This window comes from Schistocerca gregaria, chromosome 1, assembly GCF_023897955.1.
Source record: "Schistocerca gregaria isolate iqSchGreg1 chromosome 1, iqSchGreg1.2, whole genome shotgun sequence".
In the NCBI taxonomy this organism is placed as follows: Eukaryota; Metazoa; Arthropoda; class Insecta; order Orthoptera; family Acrididae; genus Schistocerca; species Schistocerca gregaria.
Genome location: NC_064920.1, coordinates 550,254,044 through 550,270,380, shown reverse-complemented (window position 1 = coordinate 550,270,380; position 16,337 = coordinate 550,254,044).

The window sequence follows — 16,337 nt, the reverse complement described above, 5'->3', positions numbered from 1 at the left end:
ATGAGCTTGTAAACTGTTGTGATTTGAGAGCAGACCTGATCACTTACTTTGCATTCACACTGGTCGCAGCCTGTAATCTTGATCGCAGGAGGACGTTAACCTCTCAGTATAAAAAAAACTGTTTTGAATTCATTCTAAGACCAAAAATTAAAATTTTAGTGTGTTCGGCTGTGATCTGATCACAGACTGCAACTTACACAGGCAGCGTGTGTGTGTGTGTGTGTGTGTGTGTGTGTGTGTGTGTGTGTGTGTGTGTGCGCGCAACAAATTAAGAAAAAAAAAACAATACGCTGTTGATGATCCGGCATCACAATCAAGTTGCCTTATGACAAACTGAGACCCAACTGCTTCCATGAAGTGAATGTACTTGCATGGACAGTAATAACTAACATTAACTATGTGAGTCTCCTGTGACAAACTCAATGTTCCTCAAACTGAAGTTAGTGTCTTTTACGTTATTCATTTGGTAGAATCCTTGTGGATTGACTGACCTTACGTCTTATAAATGAATGTTATTAATGAATTACTGTTATGTTTTGCTTCGTATGAGTATGATTTTCTTTGGAGAACTGATACCCCAATGTAACGAAAAGACGAAAATACCAATTGAAATCCTATTCACAGACCTGCACGTTGATCCACATACAGTGATGCAAGTGTATTTTGTATATAGAGATATTATTTCATTTTTGTGCTTGATTATTATTTTACATGAATTAGCTATTCTATAGATTTTTTACTGTATGCAATCATTGTATATAGAAGTGTTTAAAATTTTGAATTGTTTAGTGGTGATTTATGCTTGGACTGTTGTGTAATTGTGCTAGCTATTTTCTAATGCGATGTTGCACATACGGGTTGACTTTTGTGTATCTTGTATTTTTCTATGTTACTTTGTAAAATTTTAAAGTTTTTCATGGTATTAAATATTTGGTGAGTGTGACTGAGGTAAATGTCAAAATTGTTTGGAGTGTAAATAAGAGTCAGTAATTGTTTAAAAGACGGAATGGGTGAATGCATTTCAAAAAATTGACGTGTAATTGATTAAATAACATAATTGACATTGAAACTTCCCGACAGAAACTTATTACAGAAATTGCCGGATTCCATGATTTCTCCAAGCTGAAGTCGCTATCTCTGTTAACTAAATCCGTCGCAAACCGAATTTCAATTCCTTCTTTCACTACTGAGTCCCAGAAAGATAAAGTCGAGGCTAAAATTTCGACGTTATCGTACACCACAGAGTGCCCAGTGTCAGTACAGTGCCCTGCCACTGCAGGCTTGCTAGATTGTAAGAGCCGAGTGTACCTGCGGTACTCTATGCATCTCTCCTGGACTGTACGTATCGTCTGTCCGATATATGAACGGCCGCACTCACAAGGAGTCTTGTAAATCGCAGGCTTCCGGAGCACTAAAGCATCTTTAACGGAATCCAGGAGTTCTGCTGTCTTTGATGGACAGCGAAAAATCACTTTCACTTTGTATTTACTGAGGACCCGTCCTATCTTTGACAATAGGTTTCCCACCTATGGCAGAAAAGCCATGGATTTAAATATTTCCATGCCTTCTTCAGCTTTTCTTGTACCCACTGCTGGTTTCATTTGTAGTGCCTTACGTATCTGCTGTGGAGAGTACCCGTTGGCTTCAAAAACGCTTCTCAGGTGTAGCAGCTCGTCCTCCAGACTGCTCTCGTCAGCAATGACGTGTGCTCTGTGTACCGGAGTTCAAAATACACTCTTCGTCTGCCAAGCATTGCGGCAGCTATTTGCACGTAAATATAAATCCGTATCGGTCGGTTTTCGGTACACTGCATGTCCCAAAGTGCCATCATCTCCGCGCCGTACGAAAGCATCCAAAAATGGAAGGCATTCATCTTTTCCATTTCCATTGTGAACTGAATTTGTCTGTGTATGGAATTCAGATGATTTAAAAATTCTTTTAACTTGTGTTCACCATGGGGCCACACTACAAACGTGTCATCAACATACCTCCAAACACTGTGGGCTTCAAGCTAGCAGATTCCAGGGCCTTCTCCTCGAAGTCCTCCATAAATAAGTTGGCCACCAAGGGCGACAAAGGACTACCCATGTCGACATCGTCAGTCTGTTCATAAAATTCGTTATTGAATAAAAAATATGTCGAGGTCAAAAAATGTTCAAACAAAGCTGAACTCTATTTATCAAAAGTTTTTTCAATGAGAAACAATTATTCCCAAAGAGTAACCTTTGTGAACAACGACACTACATCGAAACTGACTAACATGTCAGAATTGTTCAGTTTGAGTGACTTCAGTTTGCCAACGAAGCCCACAGTGTTACGTATGTGATTAGCACATGTTCCCACCAGAGGCCTTAATAACGACGTTAAGTGTTTGTCACAATCATAGGTTGGAGAGCCGATATTACTCACCGTTCTTGTGGATCTTTGAAGTCCATAAAGCCTTGAAGGAACCGCACAACTTGGTTTCAATCTTCGCACAACTTTTGGTGGAAAGTGGGAGGCGTTCAGAAGCGAAGCAGTCTTCCTTACCACCTGGTTGGTGGGGTCGTTACTGAACTTCCGGTATGTGCTGTCACTCAGTAAACTGTTCATTTTATCATGATAGTCGTCACAAGACACCAAAACAATGGTATTACCTTTATCAGCTGGAAGAACCACCGTCTCCGTATCCTGGCGAAGCTTATGTAGTGCAGCCCTCTCTGCCACAGATATGTTACTCCATTGTGGGCGAGCCTTCATAACTGCTCGACAAGTTTCGCGTCTTATTTCTTCGTCCTATTCCGTAGAGAGAGGACGAAAAGCTTCTTCATCGGCACTGACGAAAGCTGGTATTGGTAAAAATTTTGGCGTGGGGGCAAAGTTCAGTACTTTACTTAAAATCATCATCGTAGCGTCGTCCAAATCTTTAACCATCATGTTAATGACGGAGAGTCGAATAACAGTTTCTAGCTGCAAAGACGTCTGAAGCTGGCTAAACTTTGCTATCTGTCTCGATGTGGCTACCTCACGAACCCAGTCTTACTTGGCCCACATTATACCATCAATCCAGTTCCATGAATTGTAGGGTAATTCCACAGATATCGTTAGATACAAGAGATACAATTGTTCCGAAACCAGGTCCAGTTTTCGGCGGGTAAAACGGATCCTCTCCTTAACAACAGCAGCAGCAGATTTCCCTAAAATCTTACTCATGGCAGTCGGCTTTACAAAATGCACTAACCTGAAAAACTTTGGAAATATACCGTGGTTACGGCATCTTAATAAAAAAAACTTAAATAGCTCAGTAACATTGGTCTGAAATGTCTTAACTTATCCAATCGGCGAACACTTAAAACTCTCTCTTCCCCGAAGAGGTATTTGGTGTGCATCTTCATATTTTCGCAGCACAAAGACTGTGAGTCACCTCGCTTCACTCTGAAGATGGCTGGACATCTCAAATATCAGAAGAAGAAGTCGAATTTACGCGGCTGCAAGCCCGAAATTTTTTGGAATAATTTGGTGTTGTTTGTGTTGCACTTTTGATCCCTACTCTACTGCATAAGTCTAAAATAAAGCAACTGCAGACAAAACTATATATAACATTTTACTCTTATTTTGATGCATTCATTACATCCATAAGGTTTGTACGGCTGCTTATGAATCACCTTGTATAAATTAGACGATGTTGAAAGCAGATTTGGGACTGTGCAGAAGCACCCAGACTGCCAGAGGAGTATAGCAGGCTGCCACTATTGGAGTCATTTCACGGGAGAGGTGCAGGCTGACAGACAGCCTTTTGCAGGGCTGCGCTGAGGCATCGGAGTAACGTGGACGAACGCAAACAGGATCTCCTTAAAGCAAGCCCCTGAGCTGTGATCATTTTACAACACAGGAGTGCAATGAAGAGGGACTGTAGTCTCCACCTAAAATTTACTATGATGAGATTGATCTGAAACCGTGATAAGACGTACAGGGCATTTTATAGTTTTTTATTTACTTCAAAATTCGGTTTGAATGCTAGCATTTGGATTAAGTTGAATAGTCTGATTTAAACACCAACCACAGATGCAATGTATTCTCTTCTGTAGTACTATCTGTCTTTCCAGTTAACATCACAACAATCACAGTGCAACTTTACAACTGCAACTATTTCGCTTGTGCAATTATTAGAATCTCAATTGTATTACACATAACTTTAGCAGAATAAACTGTAGTAATTGAGATTATTGTTTCATTTAGTATTCATTGCATTCCTAATTCGTTATTTTGGAGGGTGATTAATTATCGTATGTCAGATACAGGCCCACTCACATATATAACTTCTTGCACCTACCATGTCAACTTGAAAATTAACAGGACTCTGCAGGAAGTTCTACAGTTCATACCACAAATAATTCGTGTTACACACTTCTAAACATGGAAAATTTTTAGATTGGATTGATGAGTGCAAAAAATGATCCCGTACAGCTTTGTGCAATGAAAGTAAGCGAACTAGCTTCCTTTATATATTACCTGTAGCTGACAGCACCCGCACTGCATATAATGATTTATATAGGCACTTTAGCAGTTCGGTGGAATGCTTCTCACAATTTATTATCAAGTTGTTATCCCAAGAATTTAACACTGCCAGCCTTTTCGTTCGCTTGCTTGCCGTCATATTTTACGCATACACTGGAGAAAACCTCATAAAAGAATTGCGTATAACATTTTTTTTTCAAAATCCATGAATGGGCTAGGAATCATTTATTAATCATCATCATTATCATCATCATCATTTAAGACTGATTATGCCTTTCAGCGTTCAGTCTGAAGCATAGCCCCCCCTTGTAAAATTCCTCCATGATCCCCTATTCAGTGCTAACATTGGTGCCTCTTCTGATGTTAAACCTATTACTTCAAAATCATTCTTAACCGAATCCAGGTACCTTCTCCTTGGTCTGTCCCGACTCCTCCTACCCTCTACTGCTGAACCCACGAGTCTCTTGGGTAACGTTGCTTCTCCCATGCGTGTAACATGACCCCACCATCTGAGCCTGTTTGCCCTGACTGCTACATCTATAGAGTTCATTCCCAGTTTATCTTTCATTTCCTCATTGTGGACACCCTCCTGCCATTGTTCCTATCTACTAGTACCTGCAGTCATCCTAGCTACTTTCATATCCTTAACCTCAACCTTGTTGATAAGGTAACCTAAATCCACCCAGCTTTCGCTCCCATACAACAAAGTTGGTCGAAAGATTGAAGGGTGCACAGATGACTTAGTTTTGGTACTGACTTCCTTCTTGCAGAAGAGAGTAGATCGTAGCTGAGCGCCCACTGCGTTAGCTTTGCTACACCTCGCTTCAATTTCTTTCACTATGTTGCCATCCTGTGAGAATATGGATCCTAAGTACTTGAAACCGTCCACCTCATCTAACTTTGTTCCTCCTATTTGGCACTCAATCCGTTTATATTTCTTTCCCACTGACATTACTTTCGTTTTGGAGATGCTTATCTTCATACCATAGTCCTTACATTTCTGATCTAGCTCTGAAATATTACTTTGCAAACTTTCAATCGAATCTGCCATCACAACTAAGTCATTTGCATATGCAAGACTGCTTTTTTTTGTTCACATATCTTAATCTCACCCAGCCAGTCTATTGTTTTCAACATATGATCCATAAATAATATGAACAACAGCGGTGACAGGTTGCAGCCTTGTCTTACCCCTGAAACTACTCTGAACCATGAACTCAATTTACCGTCAACTAACTGCTGCCTGACTATCCATGTAAAGACCTTTAATTGCTTGCAAAAGTTTGCCTCCTATTCCATAATCTCGTAGAACAGACAATAACTTCCTCCTAGGAACCTGGTCATATGCCTTTTCTAGATCTATAAAGCACAGATACAATTCCCTGTTCCACTCATAACACTTCTCCATTATTTGCCGTAAGCTAAAGATCTGGTCCTGACAAATTCTAAGAGGCCTAAACCCACACTGATTTTCATCCAATTGGTCCTCAACTAATACTCGCACTTTCCTTTCAACAATGCCTGAGAAGATTTTACCCATAACGCTGATTAAAGAGATACCTCTGTAGTTGTTACAATCGTTTCTGTTTCCATGTTTAAAGATTGGTGTGATTACTACTTTCGTCCAGTCTGGTGGAACCTGTCCCGACTCCCATTCCATTTCAATTATCCTGTGTAGCCATTTAAGACCTGACATTCCACTGTATTTGATGAGGTCCGACTTAATTTCATCCACCCCAGCTGCTTTATTGCACTGCAATCTATTGACCATTTTCTCCACTTCCTCAAATGTGATCCTATTTCCATCATCATTCCTATCCCATACTACCTCCAAATCTGAAACATTACTGATCGTATTTTCACCTAGATTGAGCAACTCTTCAAAATATTCCCTCCATCTGCCCAAGGCATCAACAGGATTCACCAGCAGTTTTCCTGACCTGTCCAAAATACTTGTCATTTCTTTCTTACCTCCCTGTCTAAGACTGCTAATCACACTCCAGAATGGTTTTCCAGCAGCTTGACCCATAGTCTCCAACCTGTTTCCAAAGCTTCGCAAAATTTCTTCTTGGATGCTGCAATTATCTGTTTGGCTTTGTTTCTTTCTTCAACATAACTTAATTTATTAATGTCCAAGAATATTTTATTAACGATCTTTCCAAAACTATATTTAATTTGCTATTGACTGCAATGTTTCTATCATCTGTAAAGAAAACAGGCTTGACATCCGATTAGATTATTGATGACAGCTTATTGATATACGCAAAAAAGTAACTACATGTAATTAGTTGGCTGATGCCTGACAGCTTAATACATGACTGTTTCCCGTATACAAACTTTGTTCCCTGACAGGGAAATACGATTTGAACCACTCTGTAACACTTCCTGTTACTCTGAAATATTCAAGCTCAAAAGGATATTGTGATTTACACACCAAATGACTTTGATAGATAGCATAATATACCAGCAACTTGTATTTTATACTGCATTGAATTAAGTCTACCCCTACTGCATGTGTAAGTAGCCTTCCAAATATTAGAAACCTTCAGAAACCTGAACTGTGACTTTCATAATATATTATCTGCAATCAAATTGTTAAGAAGCCGATAGAGTATTATCATTTCTAAAACTCTTTAGAATGTCGGCAAAAGTGAAAATGGGCGGAAAGTTGACGATATTTCTTTATCTCCTTCCTTTAAAAAAACTGCAGCATATTTCATACATTTGGAAAATGTTACACAAATAACTTAATACGTTACTAAACTTACAAGAACACTGTTTAATTAATTAACTTCGTTCGTATTCATCACGACCACTAATTAATTTTCAGTTTAATGATTTCTCTAGTAGACTTTACTTTACTGGACAGTGAGGATCATTGTCATATTACCGAAGTTATTTGCAATTGCTGGTCTCAGATATTTCTTGGCAGTGTCTATCGAACTTGACAATCCTCTCTTTTCAGTAACAGTTATAAAATGCTCGTTAAAAAGTCTTGCAACACTACACACATCTGTTAACAACGGCTCATTTACTCTTATGCTACCTGATCTTCTTCATCTCTGGTACTACCAGCCTCCTTCTCCACTACACCTCACTTTTATTTTGAAAAATGTTTTCAGTGTGTCTTGCAGTGAGCTATAGCATTAACACCGGAGCTGTTTCTGATTGATAGATATTATTTCATTTTTTCCTTACAAGATACCTTTATTCCTCAAGTAATGAATCGCTTCTTTGTAGATGTTAATCTAATCTGCGTTACTTTACGGGTATAACAGCTTTCAACTAAGATAAAGACTTTACTAATAAAAATGTTGTGTTTTACATTCATACCATAGGCACTCCAGTTCATATGTTTGAACTTTCCTAAGGTAATCAGTTTTTGGCTTGCTTACCACCCTCTTGAACTCATAGTTGAATTTTCTATTCTGATCGTTATAATATTCATCAGAAGGAACTGGTTATCAAAGTCAGCAAGGCCACTGCCTATTAGTTTTCTGCTAGATCTTTATATGAAGCTATTATCAATGACGTTTGTACACCAACAACCCAACCTGGCTGGGAAATTTGCAGCAGGAACTGAGTGATAACGTGACTGACTGTAATAAATTCTTACTGAAAGAATTTTTTTTAGAAAATCTCATCTCAACTGCAGTCTGTTATCTATACGAGTTGTAGATAACCTATCGCTCCTTCATAACTTAAGAATTTCAAAGAGTCTATTGCAATCAGTATTATAAAAACATATCTCTAAATCTACAAATCCTATAAATGTATGTTTGTTTTTCTTCTGTCTGTCTCCTGAGGTCAGTATTGCTTCGTGGGGATGCTACTTTTCAACTAGAACACAGGGTTTCTTTACCTGAAGTCGGCTTCTACCAATTTTTCCATCCATCTGTAGATAATTAGTGTTAGTATTTAGCAGCTACGGCATATTAAACTGTTGGTCCCGTAATGTTGGAACCTGTCGGCACCTACTACCTTTCTTGAAGGAATATTATGTCCTTCTTGAAGTCAACGGGTATTTCGCGTGTCTAATATGTACTCTAAACAAAGCGGAACAGTTTTGTCGTGGTTCATTCTGCAAAAAATGAAAGGTGTTTTTAATTAGAACTAATATAATTTGTCTGCTCCCGTGTGTCTATGATGTGTTGATGCCAAGTCATATAATTAACACACTAGCTAAGTTTCATCACACTAGGTGCTAATTTTTTAGTAGTTGCCATTTCTTTGTTTTTATTTGTTAAAATTACTGTGTGGGACCATTTACAAGAATTTTAAAAAAAATCTGTTATAGTATTTACCCTAGAAATTGTAGCATGCTAATATTATTTTTTTATGTAGTGGAGCTAAAAGGTGTTTGCTATCATTCTTTTGGTATTTCCATCGATACGAACTACCTTAACAACAATGATGATAACAGTAACCATACACATTTTTTGAAACTTCCTAACATATTCAAAATGCGTGAGTCGAGTTTGAGACTTATGCCTTTCGACTGAGATACTGAAGAGCGATTTACGACATTGTTTCAAGCTTATCCTCTGGCTCCAACGCATTCGAAACAGCTCTGGAACAAAAATGTCTTTGGGAACGCTTAGTCAGCTGATTTTTTCAGCATTACTGACGCATAAATGCATTATAATTGTTAGTTAACTCTTGGAAATATCGTTTGTGGTATCTGGAACCCATCTTAGCGAATTGTAATAAACAGGAATTTATACTACAATGTGCGTTTTGTTTTATTCATTTCAAAGCTCGTCATTCGTTTTATTTTGGTCTCGTGAGTTGGAAACAATGTATACACGAAATACACTCATGCTCATAAATTAAGGATAATGTGGATACATGGTGAAACAATGCTCTGGTGGGCGGTTTGCGGGTTTAAATCACTCAGGGTATGACCATGCGGTGCATCTCACCTGCGGTCGCCGCACGGTGGCGCTGGCAGCAGTCCATATACACAGAGGTGTGTTGGTGCATGTCAGAGTACGGTGCAGCGAGTAAGTATGCAGACCTTTTCAGACCTGCTAACGGTGACTGTGTGTTGAAAAGGCTCAAAGAACATATATTGATGACGTTATGAGGGGTAGAATACTAGGGCGACTGGAGGCGGTCAAACACAACTAGTCGTAGCACGGGCCCTCCGTGTGCAACAAAGTGTGATCTCAAGATTATGGCACCGATTCCAGCAGGCTGGTCAAACACAGCAGGTAGATTAGATTAGATTAGACTAGTTTTGCGTTCCATAGATCCGTGTTGAGGAGATCCTCGTGGATGAGGAACATGTCACCATTTTTATATATATATATATATATATATATATATATATATATATATATATATATACTCCTGGAAATGGAAAAAAGAACACATTGACACCGGTGTGTCAGACCCACCATACTTGCTCCGGACACTGCGAGAGGGCTGTACAAGCAATGATCACACGCACGGCACAGCGGACACACCAGGAACCGCGGTGTTGGCCGTCGAATGGCGCTAGCTGCGCAGCATTTGTGCACCGCCGCCGTCAGTGTCAGCCAGTTTGCCGTGGCATACGGAGCTCCATCGCAGTCTTTAACACTGGTAGCATGCCGCGACAGCGTGGACGTGAACCGTATGTGCAGTTGACGGACTTTGAGCGAGGGCGTATGGTGGGCATGCGGGAAGCCGGGTGGACGTACCGCCGAATTGCTAAACACATGGGGCGTGAGGTCTCCACAGTACATCGATGTTGTCGCCAGTGGTCGGCGGAAGGTGCACGTGCCCGTCGACCTGGGACCGGACCGCAGCGACGCACGGATGCACGCCAAGACCGTAGGATCCTACGCAGTGCCGTAGGGGACCGCACCGCCACTTCCCAGCAAATTAGGGACACTGTTGCTCCTGGGGTATCGGCGAGGACCATTCGCAACCGTCTCCATGAAGCTGGGCTACGGTCCCGCACACCGTTAGGCCGTTTTCCGCTCACGCCCCAACATCGTGCAGCCCGCCTCCAGTGGCGTCGCGACAGGCGTGAATGGAGGGACGAATGGAGACGTGTCGTCTTCAGCGATGAGAGTCGCTTCTGCCTTGGTGCCAATGATGGTCGTATGCGTGTTTGGCGCCGTGCAGGTGAGCGCCACAATCAGGACTGCATACGACCGAGGCACACAGGGCCAACACCCGGCATCATGGTGTGGGGAGCGATCTCCTACACTGGCCGTACACCTCTGGTGATCGTCGAGGGGACACTGAATAGTGCACGGTACATCCAAACCGTCGTCGAACCCATCGTTCTACCATTCCTAGACTGACAAGGGAACTTGCTGTTCCAACAGGACAATGCACGTCCGCATGTATCCCGTGCCACCCAACGTGCTCTAGAAGGTGTGAGTCAACTACCCTGGCCAGCAAGATCTCCGGATCTGTCCCCCATTGAGCATGTTTGGGACTGGATGAAGCGTCGTCTCACGCGGTCTGCACGTCCAGCACGAACGCTGGTCCAACGGAGGCGCCAGGTGGAAATGGCATGGTAAGCCGTTCCACAGGACTACATCCAGCATCTCTACGATCGTCTCCATGGGAGAATAGCAGCCTGCATTGCTGCGAAAGGTGGATATACACTGTACTAGTGCCGACATTGTGCATGCTCTGTTGCCTGTGTCTATGTGCCTGTGGTTCTGTCAGTGTGATCATGTGATGTATCTGACCCCAGGAATGTGTCAATAAAGTTTCCCCTTCCTGGGACAATGAATTCACAGTGTTCTTATTTCAATTTCCAGGAGTGTATTTCTTAAGTTGAAATAACAATACTAATAGTATAAATATATACAACACTTCATTTGTTTCTATTAAAAAATTCGTCAATGGAGTAGAAGGAGTTGGCCACTAGTAAGGAAATTGGAACAGAGGTCTCAGGTTATGTTCACGGACGAGTCCAGGTATAGTCTGAACAGAAATTCTCGCCGGGTTTTCATCTGGCGTGAACCGGGAACCAGATACCGACCCCTTAATGTCCTTGAAAGGGACCTGTATGGAGGTCGTTGTTTGATGGTGTGGGGTGGGATTATGAATGGTGCACGTATATCCCTGCATGCGTTTGACGGAGGAACTGTAACAGGTCAGGTGTATCGGGATGTCATTGTTCTCCTGTATGTCCGCCTTTTTATGGGTGCAGTGGGTCTCAGCTTCTTCCTGATAGACGACATCGCACGGCCCCACCGAGCTGCGACCGTCGAGGAGTACTTTGAAACAGAAGATATCAGGCGAATGGAGTGGCCTGCCTGTTCTCCAGACTTAAACCCCATCGAGCACGCCTGGGATGCTATCAGTCGACGTACCGCTGCACGTCTTCAAACCCCTAGGACACTTCAGGAGCTCCGACAGGCACTGGTCCAAGAATGGGAGGCTATACCCCTGCAACTGCTCGGCCACCTGATCCAGAGTATGCCAACCCGTTGTGCGGCCTGTGTACCTGTGCGTGGTGGTCATATCCAATATTGATGTCGGGGTACATGGGCGTTTTGTAGCACATGTGTTTCGGGACGGTTTTCTCTACTTATCACCAATACCGTGGAGTTGCAGATCTGTGCCGTGTGTGTTTTCTATGTGCCTATGCTATTAGGAGCAGTTTTGTGCAGTGCCACGTTGTGTGGCAACACATTCTGCAATTATCCTTAATTTATGAGCATGAGTGTACATAGACATACGTTTGGCCGGGAGCACGTAAATCGCGTAAACATTAGTGGTGCAAAATTTTGCAGTATTTTACGCCGAAAAGTGTGTAGTGCTCGAGCCAGAGTGAAATTAGGCGAAATCATCAATGTCAAACGCAGAAGTATTTGAGAAATATGCTTGCAACAATATTTTTAGAAATACACGGAAATCAGATGCAAATAAAACAACTGATGATGTGTTAAATGAATAAAACAAAACATGTACGATAAAACAAGCAGACATTTTTGGTAGCGAGAAAGACGGATTTTATCTTTAATAATTGTAAAGGAACTGCGGATGCTATAGATACGCCAATGAGAATTTCACGAAAATGTCATGAGCAATTGCATAATTATGCATTCTTTAGTAAAATGTTCCTATCAATAAAATATAAATGAAGAATCTATCGTCAGAATAAAGTGCGATTTTGTAGCAAGTCAATGAGCACCTATATATAATCAAGTCGTCAGGAAATGTATCCCAAACTAATTAAGATTTCAACCAGATTGCAAGCGCATTATCGAGAACAACAACTCAAGGGTAAGTGTGTGTCAATGGTGTCAGCTCTTCGACGAAGGACGAGAACTGATGTATCACGGAGATACCGAATAATGCCGAGTTAACATAAGCGATTCATCCCTGAAAACCGGTGAACACCAGAGTGTACTACACTGGATATAGTTGAACACGCAATAACGAAAGCTTGTGTCCTGCAGATTCAGTGCAACGGGCCACATTGGTAAGTGATAAATGAGCAAGTTACAAAGTTGCTTTAAATTTTAAGTTACTGAGTGCTGAATCAGGAATGCGCCATCATATTCCAAAGCGTAATGCTGGAGTATTAAGATATACCAATGGAAGGAGGAGAGCTTACAACCTGGCGATAAGATGGAGTGATAGAAACGATATTTTCCTTAACTTCCATTTTCGTGAATTGATGCTTGCAAAGAAATGGTTTGATCTGTTTCTCCAGTTTATACGTCTATTTAGAGTACCGCACTCAGTCAATAAAAACGGAACCCTTATAGGCTCAATTTGTTGTCCATTTGTCTTTATCTATTTGTCTGTCTGTCCGACTGTTAAAAACCTCTTTCCTCTGAAGCGGGTAAATGTATCAAGTTGAAATTTATGTCACATACTGAAGTCTACTGTTCCTTGGTGGTGTAAGGAATTGAAGCATCTGAATCAATGCAATCAAAAGATACGGCCATTTATGTGACATACTCGTATTTTGACTCTCGCAAACACACTCATCAAAACATGTAGGGTACCTCCCGTTGATCTGGAATCATGAAATTTGGCCAGAAAGAAGGTTTCACAGTACAAATAAATGAAAAAATCCGAAGATTGTTAATTTGTAATTATATCGCACGAAAAAAATTATCTTTTGATATCCGACTGTCTGTCTGTCCCTCTGTCTGCTAAGAGCTCTTTTTTCCAGCATCAGGTAGACGCATCAAGTTGAAATTTATGTCACATACTGAGGTCTGTGGTTCCTTGGTGGTGTAATAATTGGTTCTAAGCCAATCAAAAGATACGGTTCTTTCTGTCACACACTTTGGTACTCGCAAACTCACTCATTAAAACCTAAAGGGTATTTCCTGTTTACATAGAATCACGAAATTTGGCGACACACCAAGTTTCACAGTACAAGTAAAGGAAAAACCCAAAAATTATTCATTTGTTATTATATCACACGCAACAATTTTTTGTCGTTTGTTAACCAACTGTGTATCTGTCCCTCTGTATGTTAAGAGCCCTTTTTCTCAACAACGCGTAGACGTATCAGATTGAAATTTATGTCACAATCTAACGTCTCTAGTCGCTTGGCGATGTAAAAAAGCTAAGCTTCTAAGCGAAAAAAACAAAAATATATGGCCATTTTTGTCACATATTAGGATTATCAGAAACTCACACCTCAAAACCTATGAGATACTTCCCATTGGCCTAGAATCACAAAATTTGGCAAGCAGCAAGGTTTCACAGTGCAAGTAGAGCAAAAAGAATGCGAAAAGCTTTTAATTTGTAATTATACACTCATCAAAAAAAGTTTTGCATTACCTCGTTTCCGAGAGTTCCGGAACCTGTACAGAAGACTGGAATAGAGATCAACATAAACATCAATTCCGCCATTTTTATTGCTCATGAAAACCACACAATGCGTGTCGTACCACCGTACAGCGAGACCTGCAGAAGTGGTGGCCCAGATTGTTGTACACACCGGTACCTCTAATACCCAGCAGCACGTCCGTCCTCTTGCATTGATGCATGCCTGTATTCTTCGTGGCATACTATCCACAACTTCATCAAGCCACTGTTGGTCCAGATTGTCCCACTCCTCCACTGCGATTCGGCGTAGATCCCTCAGAGTGGTTGGTGGGTCACGTCGCCCATAAAGAGCCCTTTTCAGTGTATCCCAGGAATATTCGATAGGGTTCATGTCCGGAGAACATGCTGGCCACTCTAGTCGAGCGATGTCGTTATCCTGAAGAACGTCATTCACAAAATATGCACGAGGGGGGCGCGAACTGTCGTCCATGAAGACGAATACCTCGCCAGTATGCTGCCGATATGGTTGCACTATCAGTCGGAGGACGACATTCAAGTATCGTTCATCCGTTACGGCGTAGGTCGGCCTTACACAATGCCACCCCAAAACAGCAGGAAACCTCGACCTTGCTGCAGTCGCTGGACAGTGTGTTTAAGGCGTTCAGCCTGACCGGGTTGCTTCCAAAAACATCTTCGACGATTGTCTGGTTGAAGGAATATGCGACACTCATCGGTGAAGAGAGCCTGAAGCCAATCCTGAGCGGTGCATTCTGCTCGTTGAAGGGCCCATCTGTACCGCACTGCGTGGTATCGTGGTTGCAAAGATGGACCTCGCCATCGATGTCGGGAGTGAAGTTGCGCATCATGCAGCATATTGCGTACAGTTTGAGTCGTAACACGACGTCCTGTAGCTACACGAAAAGCGTTATTCAACATGGCAGTGTTGCTGTTAAAGTTCCTCCGAACCATAATCCAGAGGTAGCGGTCATCCACTGCATTAATAGCCCTTGGGCGGCTTGAGTGAGGCATGTCATCGACAGTTCCTGTCTCCTTGTATCTCCTCCATGTCCGAACAACATCGCTTTGGTTCACTCCGAGACGCCTGGACACTTCCCTTGTTGAGAACCCTTCCTGGCACAAAGTAACAATGCGGACGCGATCGAACCGCGGTATCGATCGTCTAGGCATGGTTGAACTACAGACAACACGAGCCGTGTACCTCCATCCTGATGGAATGACTGGAACTGATCGCTGTCGGACCCCCTCCGTCTAATAGGCGCTGCTCGTGCATGGTTGTTTACATCTTTGGGCGGGTTTATTGACATCCCTGAACAGTGAATAAGCCTGTGTCTGTGGTACAACATCGACAGTCAACGTCTGTCTTCAGGAGTCTGGGAACGAGGTGACGTAAAACTTGTTTCGATGTATAGATCACGCGGAAAAAATATTATTTTTTTATCGTCCGTTATCCAACTTCAGACTTAAAGTTGAAACGTTCTTGAAAGTCTTGGAATTCCCAGGACCAATATCTTGCCAGTATCAATACTGATAACAGGTAAAAATCGTCGAGATTCTCGATTCCTGGGATATCTGAACTGTCTATTCATCTAATCAAGATTGTACGGGACCGTCAGCGGGTGAGTACTGCTCGCACCTGGCAAATTATTTTTGAAAATAATCTTGTTTGTTTTTTCGTTAAGGCACATTCCTAGAAATCAAAACTACAACACCAGGTAACGAGATTTTACTTATAATGAGTGTACTGTGCAGTGAGGAGCATACATGATTTGATTTGAGGATGATTTCTGATTGTTCAAGGCGCGAAATTTGGTACACGGACCAACGACCCCAGGCAGTTACACGATTCTAACTCAGCTAGGCATCGAGACGAAGTCAGCTGCTTCAGTTTTGTGGCAGAGTTCATCAGTCGTGCTGGCTGGTCAGTGGTGGCATGCTGCCTGCTCTCTCGGCAACCCATGACCAGATGTTTCCGGTGGCTCAAATATCTGGAAAATGTTCTGGCTGGGCCAACAGTTGGCCACACTCTGTACTAAGGTTGGCCAGGGCAGCATGGGTTATCTCGTTGAAAGCGT